Below are 21,948 nucleotides of genomic sequence, written 5' to 3' on the forward strand. Positions count from 1 at the left end.
ATCGAATAGAGAAGCAAACTTGATGGGCCGAAAGCACTACATCCGTTCTCATTTTATATTTCACAATGTTTAAACATATTATTTGGGATATGAACATTGTATGAGGAAAACTGCATTGAGGAGATGTGCGGCCCTGAATTAGCATGACGAAAGCTCAACGTATTGAATAACCTCCTCCTTTCCCGATGTTTCTGTGCAGTCTGTGGGAAAGCTCTGTAAATGTTGTCACAAGTTCTCAGATGTTAGGAAGGAGATCTCTGCAGGATCGATAGGACTGTGTTTCCCGTTCCCTTTTCTGATAACGAGGCTGGTGCCAGGTGTTCTGTCCTGGTTTATTCTTTAAGACCTCAGAGCAGTTTGATACAATTGAGTGTCTTACTTGGCCGATTCAGAGACCATTGAAGAGGTGATCACATGTCTGTGTGTCTGGAGTCACTTTTAGGCCACACCAGGAAAGCACAGGAGATTCACTTCCTGAAAGTACATTGGGGAAGGAGATCGATGTTTACAATCAACATTGGACACAAGAGCACTATTACTGACACCAGATTTTCGGACTCGATATTTTATTAATTGTTTCTAGCTTCCACCAGCTGCTAGACATTGAACTGGTCTGCATTCGTAATCCAATGATATTTCCACAACAGCACCATCTCCACATGGGGACCTATCGGAAACCACACTGAGCAGGTTATTTCTGTGCTTCTTGACAGCTCTGTCAAAAAGAATTCCCACCAATTTGACTGTCGTGATTGGAGTTCGAGGTGGTAATTGGTAAGATTGTAATTATTCTCCTCTTCGGGGACTGGACATAGCTGAGTAATTTTCCGCATTGCCAGGGAGATGTCAGAGTTGAATCTGGAATGAAAAAGCTTCCCCAGGGACGCGGCTTGTTGTGCAGCACAAGTATTCAGTCCCATTGCAGGAATGGTTTCAGGGCCCATTGCCTTTGTCATATCTACTGTGTCGAGCTGTTTCTTCACGTCACATACAGCAAATCGAATTGCTTGAAGACTGGCATCTGTGAGTCTGTGGGCATCATGATGAGTGTGAGTGTGAGTCAACACCTGAGGGTAGTGCAGACTTTTTTTCACTGATTTAGAGTTGTTCCGATATTTAGGATGAGGATATTTATGGCGTCTTCTGCTCCAGTAAATTGTTTAAGAATCCATCGACATTTATGATTGGATTTCGCAGGATGACAGAGCTTAGATCCGATCTGTTAGTCTTGGGATCATTTCCCCTTCTCCATCAGAAGTTATTTCTGCTGTTTGGAATGCAACCACTCACGTGTGGGTTGTCAACAGGTTTAGGTGCACGTGATTCCGACGTTGGCATCAGCCCTGTATTCAGTGACCTAACCTGGTTTCTGATGCGGTAACACTTCCATTTTCATATTCTTATTCTGCTGAAGGCATCTCTCTGGTGTCACACCTCCAATTTGTTACTTTATCTCAATCCATTTAAGGTAATAATCTAAATCGTTTCTTTTCCACAATGTCAACTTCGGTATTTGAAATGAATGTGTTTCCCTCTGTTTTTCTCCCTGACCTGATTAAGAGCTCTGCAGTGTCAATGATGTCAGTCTTGTGCAGTTTTAGAATCTAGGAATTTGTGCACCATGCATTATCGTTCAGTCCCTAGTTTACGGCGCTAAAGGTTGGATGGGATGTTTCAGCATCATTGACATCCTTCATTGGAAATTGTCCAAAAACAGAAATTGCTGAAGAAATTACTGTAAGTGTTGCAGTATCTTCTGGAATGAATGCAGAGTTGAACTTTCAGATCCAACGACCCTTTACAAAGCTCCCAGTTCTTCAAGCAATTTTTGTATTATTATTTCCAGTAGCCACAGTTATTTGTTTTAGTGAAAATTTGTTCTGTGCCTATTCATTTCTGGAGAAACTCACCATTTCGGTCAGCATCTGCAGAGACAGAGAAACGGCGTTAGCATTTCAAGCCCAGTGTGACACTTCTTCAGAACTGAAAAGGATTGGAACCTGGGATTTTTAATCCCTTGTCAGAGGTGGGGGATGGATTACAGGGAAAAGAGAGTGTGGCAATAATTAACGGGCTTTTAGCACTGCTGAACGAGTGCATGATGTAAAATGTGTTTAAATTAAAGTGTGAATGGGGGAAAGTGGTTCTCTCAATTGAGTGCAAGATAAAGAAGACACAACCACACAAGGTCATAGCGAGGCCAGGAGGGAGAGTGTTGACTATGTGGCATTATATAGATCTGGCTATAGATACGTTTTCACTGTCGAGATCATCGCACCCTTTAGACAAAGGAATCCAAGTGTTTGACTTCTTATTGGCACTAGTAAGCATTTCATGCTGCCTTAGTATTGTAATATGGAGAAAAGACAAATCAGCATATGAAGTTTGCGCTGAGTATTGTTTACCTGTCATGTTTAATATTGTTTAAATTTGCAGTGCTTATCTTTAAATGCTTGTTCTTGAAATTAGTATCAGATGGAGTGTAGGGGGTTGGGTGGTGACATTGTAAAAGCGTCTAAAATCATGCGAGATATGGATAGGGTGAATAGCCAAGATCTTTCCAACGGCATGGGGGAGTTCAGCCATAGAAGGTACAGGTTTAAGCTGTAAGAGGAAAGATTTAAAAGGAACGAAGGGACAACTTTTTTACACAGAGGGTGGTTGGGTTTGGCATAAGCTGTCAGAGGAAGTGGGGTAGGTGCCAGTATAACTACAACATTATAAACTCATTTGGACAAACATATGAATGGGAAACATTTCGCGGCATATGGGCCAAATGAAAGCAGGTGGGACGAGCTTAATTTGGAAAACTTGGCCAGCATGGACAGTTAGAAGTGCTTCACGCAGGGTCCAAGTGGTTTTGTGAAAGAGAAATTATACTTTGCCCTGTAAAATTATGCAAAGTATTTCTGGAGATGCCTGAGAATGTAAAAAGCAGACTTGATAAAAGGGATCTGGTGGACACTAGGCTTTCCAGAGATTTTCCACAAGGTATTACAAAACAAAAGTTCTTACACATGACAGAAGGTTGTAGGATGATGGATAATGTATTAACATGGGATGATGATTGGTTCGCACATAGAAATCGGAGAGTCAGGATTAATGAATCTTCATGATAAAGGTGTATCTGCTGGAGTACCACAGCTCTGAGTCCGATGGCATCAGTTATTTACAATCTATACTGATAGCCTGAAAGAGGGAGTTGAGTGCAACATACATCTGAATTTATGGATGACACTGAGAACCAAAGGCAGGCTGTTATTTAATGGAGAGGACTTCCAGAAAAGGAGCAGTACAAAGGGATTGGAGTCTTCCCGTGTATGAAACTTAAAGTCAGCATGCTGGTGCAGCAAGTAACTGGGTTGTTTCAAACGATGGGTTCCTGGGACGAAAGGATTGTGTTAATGAGAATCTCTAAAATGGTGAGGCGATTATTCATTGGGGTTTAAATGAATGAGGAGTGATACTGCTGAAACATACAAGACACACAGAGGGGTTGACACTGTAGATGTTGAGAAGTTGTTACCACTCCTGGGTGGAGTCCCGAACTTGAGGACATAGATACCGAATATGGAACATCGATTTCAGTCTGAGATGCAAAGTGATGTCTTCTCTCAGAAGGTAGTGAATGTCTAGAATTCCCTAACCCGGAAAGGTGTGGAGGGACAACAAATTTGGACTATACAAACACCCAGCCGCTATATATAACTCATTCACTCTCCTCAAGGAGTCGGCAAGAAAGTGGAGTCGAGTCCTGGAGTAGATCAGCCATGTTCATATTAAATGACAGGGCAAGCTTGAGGGGCCGAATACTGTTGTTCCTACTGTTATTAATTTCACATGTTATGCTTTTGAAAAGTAACTGGTTATTTTCCTGGAAGTTGTGTTGTGAAATGCTACATTCGGATGAGCAGAGGATTTGTTTGAGTTTACCCTGGGTGGGGTATGGGGGCTGGAGTTACAGCGAATCTGGGTCTGGGACATGGCTTAAATTTGGAGCAGAAGTTACAGAGATGGGAAGCCTGGAAACAGGGATTGGGGGTGAGGGTCACTTCCTGATCCAGGCTAGATTTTCCAAGTACATTTCCAAAACTACACCTAACCATCGGAGTGGCCTCGATTTGCAGGTCGGAAGGGCGGAATGGAACATCAGAACACAGGGCTGAGGGATAGGAGTGGGCCATTCGGCCCTTTGACACTACCCCACCAGTAAATTAGATCGTGGCTCATCTCATTGTGGTCCCAGCTGCACTTTTCTCTCCATGCACCATTATCCCTGATTCACCTCTCTGTGGACAATCAGATGAAGCCAGCCGCGATATAATATAAAGATTCAGCCATCCCAAACTTCTGGGAAAGAGGATTTCCACTTGACTGAATTCCCACTTTGTGAATTTCTTCTCACTCCATTTGTGACTGAGGATGAAGGGTGTTTCTATTTCCTTTTCTAGTCCCAATCCTCCACTGCTCACAACAAATTTTAAATGTAACCACGTTGGTGATATGGCCGATGATAAAGGTCACAGACTGGCTTAGGTTCAGTGATAAGAAGTCAGGCAGATTTCTTTCGTCAGCCACAAGTTACTAACAGAACTAACGGAGGAGTATGGTGGATCTGTGGGTGGCACTGCTTCCTCACATCACCAAGGAGCTGGGTTCGATTCCAACCGCGGGCAACCCTCCATGTGGAGTTTGAACATTCTCCTCGTGACCGTGTTGGTTTCCTTTCAGTGCTCCAGTTTCCTGCCACAGTCCAAAGATGTGCAGTTTAAAGTGGATTACCCATAGTGCCCAGGGATGTGTAGGTTAGGTGGGTTAGTTATGGGAAATGTAGGGTTACATGGATAAGGTAGGGGGCCATGTCCAGGTAGGATGCAGTTTAGTGCATCGGTGCGGACTTAATGGACGGAATGTCCAGCCTCCACACTGCAGAGGTTCTATGACAATGACAACAAATTTGGCCTATACAAACACCCAGCGGGTATATACCTAATCCACACTTATCAAGGTGTTGTATGTTTCATTCTCATTCCAAGAGTACCCTGTTAAAGACTTCATAATATAAGCCCTTCACCCCAAGAATATGTGAAATGAAACATCTCTGAACTGCTTTCAATGTAATTATATCCTTTCTCAGATAAGGAGACACAAAAAAATAATCTCACATTCAGATCATAAAGTTTATATTTGTTTTCTCAAAGTGCTGAGAGTCTTTGGAACTCTCTTCCCCACACACCGTTGGAGGCAGAAATATTGAATATTTTTGAGGCACCAACAGAAGGTTCATAAATAACAACAGAGTCAAGGATTATCGAGGAATGGGAAGCAATTAACAGCGTAGGGGAAAATGTAGACAGTGGTATCAAATTACACGGGTCCGGAACATCCAGAAATATAATACAAAATGAAATGCTAATATCGATAAAACATTAAGGGGGAATCCAAGATACCGGAGATCCGGAAGGTCTGTTTTGCTGGGCTCTGCATCATAGCACGGGCAAAGTGGTTCCCATCCCAGATCATTTACGTAAAGTTCAACACTAAAAGAGCGATAGAATCTTTACTAATCCCGTTTTATCAAGTGGAAATGAAAAAACATGGGAAAGGATCAAGTAAGTCCCAACACACGGTGCACCCGTCAGAAGCATCGAGCATGCCTGAGGCTGTAGCTCTAACCCACTCTGCTCGTTCCATAGACCCAGTTACTCACCAGGCCTTGGTGACTGAGTTCACCAAGTATATGAAATGATTGAAGTAATGATTGAAGAAGGGTTCAGCAGTGGCGAGGTCCGCTCTCAGCCATGCTCCAAAAACATGAGCAGCAACTTGACAGCCTTGGAAACGGAACAGATTATGCCAAGCGCCGAACTGCAGCGACAGATACCGTGATCAGTTCTTTTCAGGAGAGGATCCTCGCCTTTGAAAAGCAGGTCCATAACTTAACTGAACATGACAACCACCTCGAGAACAGGGATAGGATGAAGAATGTTCACATCGTCAGTTTGCTGGACCGGATGGAAGGTGGTCAGCCAGTGAGTTTATTGAGAACTGGCTGCAGCGATTCCTTCACTTCAAAACTGAAAAGGGGCAGGAGAAGACTGAAACAGTTAGTCGAGTTATGGTGCGGAGGTCAGACTAAGACCAACGCCTTCGCCCTGTCCTTGTGCGGTTACATAGTTATGGGAATAAACATAGGCAGATGGAATCTTCCAGAACCCAGGGGAAAGATCCGATGGTTTTAATTCACGAGGGCTCCAGGATTATGATCTTTCAGGACTTTTCAACGGCGGTGATTCAGGAAAGAAAATCTTTTGATGATATCAAGAGAAAAGTAAGGGAACTCGGAGTCATTATTCCTTAATATCCCATCGGTGCTCCGTATTGCTTTCAATGGATCCATACACTCGTCTGACTCTCCAGAGAAAGCGAAAACTTTGTTGACATTTTAAAATAAGATGGATGTTTAGATAATCATGTTTCTCTCAAAGACATTTCCTTGGATTTTTCTGGTATTAACCAGTGTTAAATTATAGTCGGGAATGGGTAGAGTACTCACTTTTAACTTCTTCATTAGTATTACTACTCTTATTCTCTTTCCTTGCTTGCGTCTGGGGTGCGACTCAAGCTGGAGCAGGTTACAGAGAAAGTTGTGATGATTAAATACCGACCAAAGGGCCGTTGAAGCCCGATTTTTGTCGTTAATTGCCCTGGATGTCATATTGGTAGCAGGCAAAAGATGAAGTTTTGGGGTATGTAACCGTCCCCACTAGATGGGCGTGGTTGGGGGGGGGTGATAAATTCCTTATGGAGTGTCATTGGCACGTTGGATTTTGTTTCTTTTTTTGTTTTTTTTGTGTGTTTAGTTTTGGAAAGTTTTCAGAGCTTGTTAGATGTAGTAGTCTTAGTTCGTGTTGTTTTTAAGCTCTATGAGTCATTTTTCATTCATGATCAGTGATGTATAATTCGATTTCTTCCTCGATGCACCTTGATGATAAGGAACATTTGACATTACAGCAGGGCGGGTTTGATCGGGTTTATTTCTCGTTTTATTAATAGTAGGAGTCGGGGAGAAGCCATATTGGATAGGAAGAATCTTCCAGTTAATTGACTAGATTACATTAGACATTCACAGGAGGATCATAATCCCCAAACCCTTGAACTTTGGGAAAGAATAGAGTATTTTGAATGGTTATTGCCTCACGGCGCACCCTCTAAAACCGTGGAAGATGCATTTTGCAATTTAAGTTATTTTGTCTCATGGTGCATTAGTGTAGATGGTTTCAGCTGTCTTATGGACCCCACAGTGGACAGAATGTCCAAAGGTCCCCCAATACCCTCGTCAAAATGTAAACAATTAGTTGATTCTTCTGCATAACTAGAGCTGGTGGATATCTGGAAGCAGATCCATAATACAATTAGGGATTTTATTTTCTCCTATAACCCGCATAAATGCCACACGAATGTTGATCTCTTCTTCATCCCTGCAACAATCTTAAATTCGGTGGCGTCCTGCACAATTGGGAAAATTACCATTTCTGACCATGAAGAAGTATAACCGTTTCGAGAAGCTGACGAATTGATCCTTTTTTTCTTAAGGCTAGTTAGTTCATTGAGTATTTCTGTAAAGATTTCAGATCTTTCTGAGCCATTAATGCCGATTCAAACAGTAACACATCCAAATGTATGTGAAACTACTAACGTTCATGCCAAGGAAATAGTTATTCATTAGGAAGCGGCAGAAGGGGGAGCAGGAACGCTGGCTTGAGGCACAGCTGAGGACAGCCGAGAGTGCATACTGTGATTGCCCCTCAGTGCTTAATCTGCAGAGGATCACAACGCTTCGGTCTACGTGAATTCCTCGCTCACACAGACAGCCAGGAAGGAACTTACTTTTGAATAACAAAGGCTGTTTGAACATGGTGATAAGCCAGGCAAGTATTTAGCCTAACTTGCCAGGAAAATGAGCGCCCCCTCAAGCCATTACCTCAATTAGGGAAGGTACTGGGATCTTTCCCTCTGATTCCAAAAAGATTAATGCAGCCTGTCCGAGATTTTTCTCCGAATTATTTCAGACTGAACATTTTGAGGATAGATGGATTAAGATGGAGTCATGTTTCAAGAACCTGGGTCTTCCAGAAGTAACCCCTGAATAGGTGTTGTGTCTAAATGCACCATTGTCGGCACGGGAGGGTGTGAAGCAGCTTCAGAATGTAAAGGTGCACATTCCTGACGGATTTCTGAGTGAAGTTTATAAATAATTTATCAACCTTTTGTCACTGCTGATGTTTAACATGTTCTGTCACTCATACAGTCACGAACCCCTCCCTCCATCCTTTAGAGAGACTCATATCTCTCTGATGCTTAAGAATGGAAGACCCTGGAGGATTGTGCTTCTTACACGCCAATCTCACTTTTAAATGTTGGTTTCAAAATCCCGTCTGTGACCTTTACATTAAGGTGGAAACTTTGCTGCCTTCCGTTACCAAAGAGGACCAAACAGGCTTTATAAAGGGCCACAGATCTTCCTAAAATGTTAAGAGTTTACTCAATATGATCCAAGAGTGTCAACAACAATCTGTCCAAGGATTATTGATCTCTTTAGATGAGAGAAGGCATTTGATTGGGTTGAGTGGCCGGATCTATTCTGTACATTAGAATGGTTTGGTCGATGCAAAGTTTTTATCAAGTGGGTGTGGGTACTTTACCGCGATCCTCTGGCTGCGGTTCTCACTAATGGTGTGCCAACCAGTAACATTAATATTTCTCCAGGCAGCCGACAAGGTTAACACCTTTCATCATTGTTATTTACGTTGGGGATTGAGTCACTGGCCGAGGCCATCCGTAGGGATGCCCACATATCTGCCCCAGAAGTAGGATAGAAGTCACGTAAGATTACATTGTATGCTTTGTGACAAATTCCACAATTTCCGTAGTTCATGTGGGAGGTCTTAGGGAAATATCTAATACTGAGGCTAAATCCTGGTTTCCTTTTAAACGGTCACTGGGGTGGTTTCCCTGTTTCAGTATATTCATTGCATCTGTTTTTGATCATTTATTTAACGTGAACTGTATCCATTTGTTTGACAAAATTAAACAAGACCTTCATAGATGGGAGACATTTCCGATATCATGGCTAGGTCGGATAGCTGTTATTAAAATGAATGTATGGGTAAATGTAGGGGAATGGGTCTGAGTTGGTCGCGCTTCAGCGGATCAGTGTGGATTTGTTGGGCCGAAGGGCCTGTTTCCAAACTTGAAGTAATCTAAGATGATTTTTAGAAAAAATGGCTGGTTTAGCTCTTTTATATGGCACCATAAGTGATTCTTTATCAAGCTAACAAAATCGCAACTGCCCCACAGATTTTGGGGAGTTGATCTCCCCAATTAAAAACAATCAATTTTGTTTTTTTCATCCCATGTGAGTGCCTGGGCCACTGTGGTCTCGGCATCAATATGGCTAGACATTGAGCCCTCTCAGACAAAGTGAACCCTTATTAGTCTGTTATTCTGAGATAAAATGACAACTTTTATGGAGTATTGTCATAAACTAATGATGATCAATACTGTTAAAACTTGAAGAACAATGCGTCAGATCGAGGGCAATACAGACAAAACCATGTTTCTTACCCCTATAATTGATATACCGATTGTCAACCGGGGATGATGGATTCCAGGTTTAGACTATGGGCAGCGAGGGTGATACCTTGCTTGAGCGATTTAGAATTAGTAGAATCCCTACAGTGTGGAAACAGGTCATTGGGCCCAGCAAGACCACTTCGACCCTCCGAAGAGTAACCCACCCAGACCCATTCTCCTACCATCTTATATTTACCCTGACTAATGCCCCAACTTACAGATCTTGGAACACTATGAGCGATTTAGCAATGGCCAATTCATCTAACATGCACATGTTTGTGACTGTTTGAGGAAACCTACGCAGACACAGTTGAGAATATACGAAGTCCACACAGCTAGTCACCCAAGGCTGGAACCAAACCCGTGACCCTGGTTGTGTGAGTCAGTGCAAACCACTGAGCCACCACGTGTTACTTGAGGGAGAAACAATGATATCATTTGGCCAAATAACTCGTAAAGTATGGACTACCTAGGAGAGACTTCTTCTGTTTTGTTTTCCAGATTAGAGATTTGATTTTTAAAAAATTAACCGAGACTGATAGATCCGATACAGAGAAGTGGGTTCTTTTTGCTAAGAATACACTCTCTGTCAGTACCCTTTATCATCAGTTCGATAGTGTACCCTCAGACAAGACTGTGCAGCTTCGTGACGTCTGTGCGAGAGAGTTGAGGGTTTAGATCTCTTCGGAGACGTTTCAGGATATTTGTGAAAATGCTCAAAGGATTTTGATGTGTAACAGGACACATTCCATGCAGTTGTAAATTCTTCATAGGGCCAATCTGACACCAGTGTTTCTCTCAAAATTCAAAATGGGATTATCTTCAGCGTGTCCTAAATGCAGAATAACTACAGGCACTCTTGCTCATTGCATGTGGTCCTGCTGCAGTTTTTGTATATATTGGAGCACTGTGGTAGGTGTGGTAGAGTGGGTCTTGTGGACCGAATTGGAGATGGACACGGTTTCTCTTTTCCTGGGCCTGCCCAGAGTATCTTACGCATGGGAACAAAAATCCTTACTTTCTGTGCTAGGAAACTTATTCTGTTGTGTTGGATGTCTGAAAACTCCTCGGGGCTGTTGGCCTTTGTAAGCTCCTCATGGAAAATATCCCTTTGGACTTTCTCACCAATAAGGTGCACCAAAAAAACAGAGATTAGTATAAGTCATAGAGCCAGAGAGATGTAAAGCATGGAAACATTCGGTCCAACCCATCCATGCCGACCACATATCCCAAACCAATCTAGTCCCACCTGCCAGCACCCGGCCCAAAAGGCTCCAAATCCTTCGTATTGATATACCCATCCAAATGCTTCTTAAATGTTGCACTTGTATCAGCCTCCCCCACCTCACCGGGCAGCTCATTCCATACACATGCTACCCTCTGTTTGAAATAATTGCCCCGTAGATCTCTTTTATATCTTTCGCCTCTCGCCCTAAACCTATGCCCTCTCGTTCCGGAGTCCCCAACCCTAGGGAAAAGACTTTACCTATTTACCCTATCCATGCCCATCATAATTTTGTAAACCTCTATAATGTCACCTTTCAGCCTCCGGCGCTCCAGGGAAAACAGCCCCAGCCTATTCAGCATCTCCCTGTAGCTCGAATCCTCTCACCCTGGCAACATCCTTGTAGAAGCTTTCTGAACCCTTTCAAGTTTCACAACATATTTCCGATAGGAAGGAGACCAGAATTGCACGCAATATTACAACAGTGGCCTATCCAATGTCCTGTACTGTCACAACATGATTTTCTAAATCCTGTACTCAATACTCTGACCAATAAAGGAAAGCATAAAAAACGCCTTCTTCACTATCCTATCTACCTGCGACTCCACTTTCAAGGAGCTATGAACCTGCACTCCAAGGTCTCTTTGTTCAGCAACACTCCCTGCGACTTGACCATTAAGTGTATAAGTCCTGCTAAGATTTGCTTTCCCAAAATGCAGCACATTGGATTTATCTGAATTAAACTCCATCTGCCACTTCTCAGCCCATTGGCAATTTGGTCAAGATCCTGTTGTAATCTGAAGTGACCTTCTTCGCTGTCCACTACACCTCCAATTTTGGTGTCATCTGCAAACTTACTAACTGTACCTCTTACGCTCGCATCCAAACCATTTATGTCAATGACAAAAAGTAGTGAATCCAGCACCGATTCTTGTGGCACTGCACTGGTCACAGGCCTCCAGTCTGAAAAACAACCCTCCACCACCAATCTCTATCTTTTACCTTTGAGCCAGTTATGTATCCAAATGGCTAGCTCTCCCTGTATTCCATGAGATCTAACCTTGCTAATCAGTCTCCCATGGGGAACCTTATGAAAACCCTTACTGAAGTCCATATAGATCAGATCTACCTCTTTGCCCTCATCATTCCTCTTTATTACTTCCTCAAAAAACTCAATCAAGTTTGTGAGACATGATTTCTCACGCACAAAGCCATGTTGACTATCCCTAATCAGTCCTTGCCTTTCTACATACATGCACATCCTGTTCCTCAGGATTCCTTCCAACAACTTGCCCACCACCAACGTCAGGCTCACTAGTCTATAGTCCCCTGGCGTGTCCTTACCACCCTTCTTAAACTGTGGTACCACGTTATCCAACCTCCAGTCTTCCGGCACCTCACCTGTGACTTTCCATATTACAAACATCTCAGCAAGAGGCCCAGCAACCACTTCTCTAGCTTCCCATAGAGTTCTAGGGTATACCTGATCAGGTCCTGGGGACCTGTTTCAAGACATCCTTGGGTATTTATCCACCTTTACCCATTTTAATACATCCAGCACTTGATCCTCTGTAATATGGACATTTTGCAAGGTGTCACCATCTATTTCCCTACATTTTATGTCTTCCACAATAAATACTGATGCAAAATACTCGTTTAGTATCTCCCCCATACTTCCTGTGCTAGGAAAAATATTCTGTTATGTTGGATGTCTGAAAACCCCCCGGGCCTGTTGGGTCCTTGTAAGCTTATCATGGAGAATATCCTTTTGGAATTTCTCATGAGTATGGTGCACAGAGATTTATATAAGATATGGCAACCCTTTTTGGATTACCGCGGTTCAGGCTTATCTGCCAATCTAAAAAGGGCTTTTACATAGCCATGACGATATTGTCTAATGAATCTAGTATGTAGAATTATGAACATATGAATGTGTAATGCTCTCGAAGAACGAGAACAACCATTTTGTTATGCTGAACCATATTATTTATTTATTTTTTATTGTTTATTTTTTGTTTTTCTTCTGTCCATTTAGAGACTTTAACTTGTTTTGCATGTACATGCAATTGGGTGCAATTTTGTTCAGTTATTTGAGTTGTTTTGTTATTGGTTTAATATAATAATAAAAACCTATTTTTCAATAAAAATGTTTGTTAAAAAATTAAAATGCCAGAATTGTTAGAATAGAGTCCCAAAGAACTCTCATTAGAGAGACTACTCATGGTGGTTTATCCTGAGGGTCACCACACCCCAGTGACAGCGTGAGGTTGAGAGAGTATCCCCTTCATGGTAACTTCTGTCGGTGTGGGGAATTGAACCTGGGCTGGTGTCCTCCCTCTGCATCACAAACCAACCATCCAGCCAACTGAGTGGGAGACTGTGTAACTGTTACACACAGAATCAGTCACAGACAAAGGGCAAGAGAAACAGTCATGACCAGGAAAAAGGTGTATTTGAGATAATCGTCATGATAACGGCTGAGGATAGTAACGTTCTCTGCTAGAAACTGTATTTTATAATAAGACAAGTGTTTGGAAGCTTTCTTTGGCTGAATACAATAAGGTGAGACAAGTGAAATAACCAGAATGTCTAATTGTGGTTTGATATCGATAACCATAAAATAAGTGCATGTTTTTGATTGGTCTGTGTAAAGCATGATGACTGTTGCATGAATTTATAAATCAGATGAAATATATTGTTAGGAGAGTCCGTCCCCATGAGAAATGCCTTCTGAACACATGCGAGGTGAATCCCGGGGTATGAAGTGTCTGAGAATCGTCTGCTCGGTAACAGGAACCTGTGGGTTGAATGACTAAAAGTTCCTGTAACATGGAGCTGAGAAAACCATCAGATCACCCCCAAACGTATTGAACGTTGGAGCATGTTTGAAATACTGAATGGCCTCATGATGGATTTTAATTGTGTGTGATTTGAGAAACGTACATCTCTACTCCATCCTCTTACATGTTACACACTGGGGCACAGCCGTTTTCCTGAAACTGGGAATAAGTTGGAACATTATCTGGAACATTCCATAATTGGCATTCTCCAGAATATTTTAGAACTGTGTGTGTGTATGTGTGTGTGTCGTGGGGGGGGGGGGGGTGGCATTAGAAAAGCAAGAGAGAAAGAGAGGGAAGATGCTGCATGCAGTAGTCAGAGTGGAGGAGCATGAGCCTTGTTTGGGGGTCGGTGCTATAACTGATATGCAGTGAGTGTGAGGGAGCAGAGAGAATACGGTGACCCTTATCCTGACAGAGCAGGGAAGGTTATTGATGCTTGTCCTGTTTTGCTGGACATTTCCTCAGACCGCACACTGCACTGAGCTGGGTGAGGAGTTCAGACCATGCTCGGTGGGTCTGGTGGTGTGATCCCTCTGGGAAGAGAATGGTCTCCCTCTGCACTAGCCCATCCACCAGGACCTCCGTGCCCCTGTTGACAAACCGTGGTGTAATTTCCCCTTAGCTGCTATGCTCGGGGTAAACTGTGCAGGGCAGTTCTGAACTGAGAAAGCACAACCATGTACCCATTGGCTTTTTAAAGATTGCACAAGTGTCAGGGATCACGGAATATCCGGGGCATCCCGGCAATGGTGAGTATCTCCAGTCTTGATGGGTTGGAGAATCGGGCTAGCATTGTATGAGAGGGACACTATGGAGTGCGGTGGGTAGTTAATGAGATGAGTTTGGTAAGATAGCACCAGGAAACGAGCTCGGCCTCGTGCAGACAACCCCTCTGTCACACTTGATAAAAATGTCACTGCGACAGTTTTTTGTTAGATTCAGCCCAGTGAGGCGAAGACTCTGCTGTCCTCATTCCCAGTTACAAAGCTGCAGAACAAATGCTCATCCAAAACTCTCCATCATCTGAACTCACAGCAATATCCCTTTCACTCATAATTCTTCGAAATACAGACCCGTGTTGCATGATACTATCGAAATGTCTTCATTCTGAAACCTGTGAACATCTCCTTCCATGACATTTTATCTCAGTCTCTCCACCCCGCCCCCCCCGCATCCTATCTCCACCCCAAAACACACTCATTTACATATTACTCGAGACTGCCAGTATGACTGGCCATTTGGCCTAGCTGGTCCATGGCAACCAAAATGTTCATCCAGACTCACCCCATTTCCCTGCCCATGTTCTGTATCCCTCTAATCCTTTCCTATCTGTGTATTTGTCCAATTGCCTTTTCAATGTTGTTATTGTACCCACCTCATTCACTTCCACTGACAGCTCAGTCCATATGCGTACCACAGTCTATGTAAAAAAGTTGCCCCTCAGTTTCATTTTTATATTTTTTATCCTTTCCAAACATTACTGGATGTCCTGTAGTCATCGATTCACCAAACTTGAGAAAAAAAGTTTGAAGTATTCACCACATGCACACCTCTCATGATTTTATAAGGGCTACACTTCTATAAGAACACCCTCGGTTTCCTACGCTGTAAAGAAATAAGTTCTAACCTGTCCAACCTCTGCCTGTAACTTAGAGCTTTTAGCCCAGGAAACATCTTTGGAAGTTTGTTCTGCATACTTTCTAGTTCAATAATATCCTTTCTAGAGCAAGATGAACAAAACTGACACAATACTCCAACTGCAGCCTTACCAACATCCTGTACAATTGAAACATAACGTCCCACCTTCCATACTCAATGCGTTGATGAAGGCCAATGTGCCAATAGCCTTCTTCACTGTCCTGTGTATCTGTGACTCAAATTTCAGACAACCGTGCACCTGATCTCCAACATCCTTTTGTTCCACTACACGTCTTAAGGCACTATCATTCATCATTAAACTCCTACCTGGATTTGACTTTCCAAAATGCAAGACGCCACACTTATCTAATTTAAACTCCATTTGCTATTTCTCAGCCCACTTCCTCAGCTGGTCAAGGTACTGCTGCAATTTCAGATAACGTTCCTCACTGTAAATGATGTCTCCTAATTTAGTGTCATCTGCAAACCTACTAACGTTGCGTTGTGCACTCTGGTCCAAATCATTGGTATAGATAACAAACAGCAATGGGCCCAGGACCGACCACTAAGGCACTCCAGTAATTACAGGCCTCCAGTCCGACAAGCATGGCTCCACCATAGCCATTTGTTTCAGAACATTAAGCCAATTGTGTCGCCAATTTGTCAGTTTACATTGGAGTCCATGCGATCTAACCTTCTAGAGCGGCCTACCATGTGGAACCTTATCAAAGGCCTTACTGAAATCCATATAGACTATGTCCACCATCTTTCCTCGTCAACCTTCCAAGTCACTTCCTCAAAAATCTCTATCAAAATTTGTAAGGCATGATCTGCCACGCACAAAGCTATGCTGACTGCTCCAAGTCAAACTCTGTCTTCCCAAATGCATCCATATCTTATATCTCCAAACCTTCTCAAGTGGTTTCCGAAACAGAAGTGAAGCTTACTGGTCTATATTTCCCAGGCTTTTCTTTGCAGCCCTTCTGAATAAGGGCACAACATTTGCTACTGCCCAGTCTTTCGGGACCTTGCCCCTGAACTATCTTCTCTCGCCTCGTGCAGTGCTCTTAGATATATCTGGTCAGGACCAAGAGATTTATCTGACTTTGTGCATTCTAATATGTCCAACAACACCTCTACTTTGAAAGGGACTGTACCAAGATATCGCAACTAACCTCCTAAAGGTCACAGGTCTTCATGTCTTTCTTCATGATAAACACAGAGGGGAAATTGAGGACCTCGCCCATCTCTTGAAGTTTTACACATGCATGTCCATTTTGGATTTTAAGGCGTCGTATTCACTCTCCAGTTGTTCTTTTTCTTTCCTATACTGAATTTGAATTCACCCTAATCTGCTCAGCCAAGGCTATCTCATACCCCCTTTTTCGCCTTGCTGATTTCCTTCTTCAGTAAACTCCTCTATCCCCTGTGTACCTCCAGAGATTCCCTTGGTCCCAGCTGCCTGTACTTGAGTGACGCCTCCTTTCTTTCTGGTCAGAGACTCAATATCTCTTGTCATCCAGGGTTCTCTCTTCCAGTCTCACTTTCCCTTCACCCTCACAGAAACATGCAGACCTTGAACTCGAGATATCTCACTTTTGAAGCCCTCCCTCTTGCCCGGGATACTTTTACCTGGAAACACACTACTCCAATAAAGCCCTGCAATCCCCTGTCTAATTCCAACAAAATTCGCCTTGCCCCAATTTGGAACTTGAATCTGTGGACCAATTCTGTCCCTACCATACCTATTTTAACATTAATATATCTCTGGTCACTTTTCCCAAAATGCTCCCCCACTTTACTACCATCACCTATCCATTCCTATTTCCCAACAGTAGGTCGTATTTGTCCCTTCCCGAGTAGGAGACTCTATATATTGCTTGTGGAAACTTCGCTGAACATACTTAACAAATTACGTTCCATCTAAGTTCTTAACCCTCTGGAAGTCCCAGTCTATGTTCGGATAATTAAAATCACCTATTATGACAAGTCTCGCCAGTCTCCCTGCATATTTGTTCTTCTAATTCCCATTGATTATGTGAAGGCGTATAGTACAACGACTAAAACATCACCATGCCCCTCTTACTTGTTTGCATCATTTGCAAAATCTCATTGGATATTATCTCAGTTATTTCATCTTTAAATATTAGAGTGATACGTGCCTAATTCAGAACTATTGGTATTTAAATTGTTTCCATTTACATCTCTTCCTCGCAGTGACTTTCACATTCGCAGCATCCCTTGTCAAGGCACAGTGAAGATATGGAGCTGTAAATGGATGGGAGCTGCACATCCTGTCAGTTCCAAAATTGGCTGCAAGTTTCCCCACACTGGGCTGCGATCGAACACAGTGTTACCGAACAATGCAACAGCCTGGGTTTATATATGAATGAACCAGTGTGGGCTGCACAGCCCCCCACTCCGGACACTTAGTCCAGGATTATAGATCAAGTATTGGTGTGGGCTGCACAGAGTTTCACTCTGGACATTGCTGGGTTACATACAGCTGTACACTAGCCGGATCTACACAGTGCTCCATTCTGAATATGTAATGGATGGGCTGGTTATGTGAGTTAAATTGCGAATGTGAGAGAACTAAACATCTGGCAATGCCTTTATTTTGTGTTTCAATTCTTGTTAATAGACCCTTCAAATCCAGACTCATCCAGTTAGACCCAACCCTCTGGATGAGTCATGGTGACTGTTATTGCAGCATCTGAGTCTGCAACATGACCAACAAATGGAGCAGAGGCTGCAGAGAGGACAATCTCCGTAAAATGGAATGAGGGAATCACCATCAGATCAGACATGGTCTTAGTGAATGGTGGGGCAGGATTGAATGGACCACTGATGCAATTTATCATATATTTCTGTTTGTTCCAAGCAAACTCCCCTTCTCTCCCAGTGTCCCGTACTGGTGGGGACTGAGTCACCTCCTCCTGTTCCTGCGTAACAGGATCCTCGGGCCTCACTTGCCTCCATATTTCCCTGTGCCCCAGTTTTGAGCAGTTGAGTGACTGCCTCCTGTTCCTGTGTCCCAGTCTTGAGAAACTGAAAGATTCCCTCCTGATCCCAAGTTTTGTGAAAGTAGATGTCCTCCTCCTGCTCCAGAGTAACAGGCTCCAATAGCTCTGTGCTCACCTGCTGCTCCTGTGGAATGGAGGTGAGGGACTGAATGGCCTCTTCACATTCTTTACAGCTTTTCTTGAATAAAGGGCTTTCCCCTGTTTCTGTAAAACACCGTCAAATTCTGAATGATGTATTTTTGTATTTGACTCTCAGTAATTGAGCAAACAAGCCGACTGGCAGAATTCAGAAGCTGAATAGCCTCCTCCTGTTCCTGTGTTATACACTGAAGGGTCAATAGACTCTCAGAGATGTCCAGCAAGGAAAAAGATCGTTCTGTCTGGTCATCCATACCGCCAAATATCCTAAATGAATCGCGTCCCCCTTGCCAGCTGGTGGCCCAGCTCCCTCTAAACACTTCCCATGCATATATCCATCCGAATGCCTTTTAAATGGTGTAACTGTCTTTTGTCTGTTCAATCCATACACACAGCAGTCTCTGTGTGAAAATGTTGTCCCTCATGTCCCTTTTTAAAATCTTTCCCCTCTCACCTGAAACCTTTGTCTTCTAATTTTGGAGTCGTCTATCATGGGAAAAGACATTGACTGTTTACCTTATCTATGCCCCTCATGATTTTATAAACCACTTTAAGGTCCCTCCTCAGCCTCAACACTTGATAATAGCCCCAGCCTATTCAAACTCTCCCTGTGACTCTAACTCTCCAACACCTGCAACATTCTTTTCCATCTCTTCTGCACCCTTTCAAGTTTGACAACATCTTTCCGACAGCAGGGAGACCAGAATTAAAGGCAATATTACAAAAGTGGGCAAACCAATGTCCTGTACAGATTTTGTCATGCAAATGTTTCAACTCAAAGCACGCACCAATACAGGGAAGATCACCAAATGCCTTCATCACTGCGCTGTCTACCTGTGACAGCACTGTTAAGGAACGGAGAACCTGCACCACTAGTCTCGCTTTGCTGCCTCACAGGGCAGCGACCTGGGTTTAATTCCATTCTTGAATGACTGGCTGTGTGGAATTTGTACATTCTCCACGTGTCTGCGTGAGTTTCCTGTGGGTGCTATGTTTTACTCTGACAGTATAAGGATATACAGGTACGGGTAGATTGGCCATGCTAAATTGCGCACCGTATCCAGGGATGTTCAGGGAAGGTGGATTAGCCATGGGAAATGCAGGCTCAGAGGGATAGGCTATTTGTCCAGTGGGATACTGTTTAGAGGGTCGGTGTGGCCTCGACGGGCCGAAAAGCCTGTTTCCTAACTGTAGGGATTCAATAATTTCTATGGAGTTCTATCATGTCTTGCCTTGATTTGTCTTGCCAAAATGCAACACCTCACATGAAACTAAAATATACTCTATCTGCCACTCCTCGGCTCACCTAAACAAGGTCCTATTATAGTCTGAGAGATCATTCTTCACGGTCACAAAATTTGTAATTATCTTACAGACCATACTTCATATACTCAAATACAAATGATTTGTATAAGTGACAAAAGGCAGTGGACACCCTATTGATCTTTGCGGCACGCCACTCGTCACAGGTCTCCAAGTTTAATGAACAAATGCCCACTGTCACGCCCAGTCTTCAAACTTCAAGAAAATTTTGGATCTAAATGGCGAGTTCTCCCTGGATCCGAGGAAGTCTAACCTTGCTAACCAGTCTACCATGTAGAACATTTTGGTAATCTTACTGAATTCCATAAAGACAACATCCACTCTCCTGCCTTCATCAATCATCGTCATCACTTCCTCAAAAGATTACACCGAGTCAGTGAGACGTGATCTCCAATGTACAAAGCCCTCTTCAGTCCTTGTCTTTTCAAATGCATGTACATCCTTTCCAACAAAATCCCCTCCAACAATTTAGACACCATTGACGTCAGGCTCACCGATCTATGGTTACCTGTTTTTTTTCCTTACTTTCTTAAATAATGACACTATGTTAGCAGCCCTCCAGTCTTTTGACACCTCACCTGTGGAAATCAATGTTACAAATATATCAGCAACATGCTGAACAATCTCCTTCTTGGCTTCCCACAGACATTTGGGATACAATTGATCAGGTCCCAGGGATTTGTTCACCATTATGTGTTTTAAAATGTCAAACACCTCCTTGTAATATAGACACCTTTCAATGTATCACTGTATATTTATTCATTCTCTCGCCCTTGTAACCTCCTCCTCATTAAATACTGAGGAGAAATTTTTGTTTCATATCCCTCCAATCTCGGGTGGTTCCACACATAGGTAGTCTTACTGATCTTTAAGGGGCGCAGTTCTCCCCCTAGTTAATCGTTTACCATTAAAGGATTTGTAGAATTTCTTCAATGCCTCGTTAACCCTATTTCTAAAGCCATCTCATGTCCACATTTTTCTGGCCCGAATTCCCCGTTGACTATACACTTATTGCCCTTATACTCCTCTCGGGATTCACATAATCTCAGCTCTGTTTACCTGACATATGCCTCCTTCCTTACCTTGACCATAACATCAATATATCTAGCCATCCAGCACTCCCTGCACCCACCAGCCTTGCCCATCTCTCTAATAGGAACATGTTGGCTCTGGACTCTCTGAAACCACGTTTTGATGGCCTTGCATTTTCCAACCATCCCTTTACCTGTGAATAGGGTATTTCAATCAGCCTTTCACAGGGCTCACCTAACACTTTCAAAATTGGCCTTGTTAAAAGATGGAACTTTAATGTTTACATCAGGTCTTTCCTATTCCACAACTAATTTAAAACTAATATTTATGCGTAACAGAAAGTTAAAGAAACACTTCCTGCCCTTCTGTAACAGGCGCGAGAGGCTGAATGGGCTCCTCGTGACCCTCTGTAATAGATTGGAAAGGCTGAATGGCCACCTCCTGCCCTTGTGTAACAGAACCAAGACATTAAATGCGACAGCTGCCCGTAGATTACGATCGGGTGTTAAACTGTATCTGGTGGAGGTCCATCCCTTCTCAGTTACAGTATCACAACCAACACAATATATTCCCAGTGCCCACTCAGTAACACCTTATATAGCTGCACTGACACATCTCTTTGTTTTGAATGATTCTGTTGGCAAAATGTGCTGAAAAATGTGTTGTTGGAAAAGCACGAAACGTCGATTCTCCTGCTCCTTGGATGCTGCCTGACCTGCTGCGCTTTTCTAGCAACACATGTTTCAGCTCTGATCTGCAGCGTCTGCAGTTCTCACTTTCTCCTTGTTGGCAAAATGTGTCAACGTTCTAGATTTCCACCTTTTCAAGTAGCAACAGGTGAATATGGGCTGAATGGCCTTATATTATCCCTCTGTAAGAGGTCCATAGGGACAGAATAGCTTCGGCCTGTTGTTGAGCAGCAGTCTCAATGCTCTGTCTCAAGATTATGAAAGGATTTGGTAGCAGGGCACATAAAACCAGGAACAGCCTCACACTGGTCAATAAGGAATCTAGAAACTTGCTCACCCGACCTTTCTTTATGCAACCGATCTGATATTTTCTAACTGCTTCTTTCGTAAATAGAGTG

Source organism: Chiloscyllium punctatum, chromosome 47 (genome assembly GCF_047496795.1).
Source record: "Chiloscyllium punctatum isolate Juve2018m chromosome 47, sChiPun1.3, whole genome shotgun sequence".
Classification (NCBI taxonomy): Eukaryota; Metazoa; Chordata; class Chondrichthyes; order Orectolobiformes; family Hemiscylliidae; genus Chiloscyllium; species Chiloscyllium punctatum.